Below are 629 nucleotides of genomic sequence, written 5' to 3' on the forward strand. Positions count from 1 at the left end.
AAGTAGTGTTCGTAGCCCGACTCGTGTCGCGTTCACAAGCTCAACTAGCACCTTCCATTGATCACGAGTGATGCCAGACAGCCTGAGACTACCCGGATCAGACGCAGGAGGATTTTGTTTCGGCTGAGGTACTGTCGGGGAAGTATACGCAGCATTTACACGAACAGACACTACAAAAAAAATGGTCATTTCCAACGGGTAAATCCGTTGGAAATTAACGTTTCCAACGGATTTCCAACGGATTTATCCGTTGGAATTTCGTCGTTAGAAATCGGTGTCCGTTGAAAAACCGTTGGAATTTTCAACGGAATTGCAACGAATTTTTCCGTTGGAAATTTCCAACGGATTTCCAACCGGCATCCGTTGGAATTTTCCAACGGAATTCCAACCGCATTCCGTTAGAATTTTCCAACGAAAAATTCGAAACATATTCTCGAGCCGACCCGACCCGACCCCGACCCGACCCGACCAAACCACGATCTCGAAACTCACTTCCCAGTAGGTCACCCATCCTTCCACTGCTCCAGCTCAATCTTCCTTAACCCTAGAGTTCCAATTAGAACTCTTCCAACTCTTCCAAGTTAAACTTCTGATATCATATAACATTAATATATATATATATATATATT

Source organism: Tarenaya hassleriana, unplaced genomic scaffold, assembly GCF_000463585.1.
Source record: "Tarenaya hassleriana unplaced genomic scaffold, ASM46358v1 Cleome107, whole genome shotgun sequence".
NCBI lineage: Eukaryota > Viridiplantae > Streptophyta > Magnoliopsida > Brassicales > Cleomaceae > Tarenaya > Tarenaya hassleriana.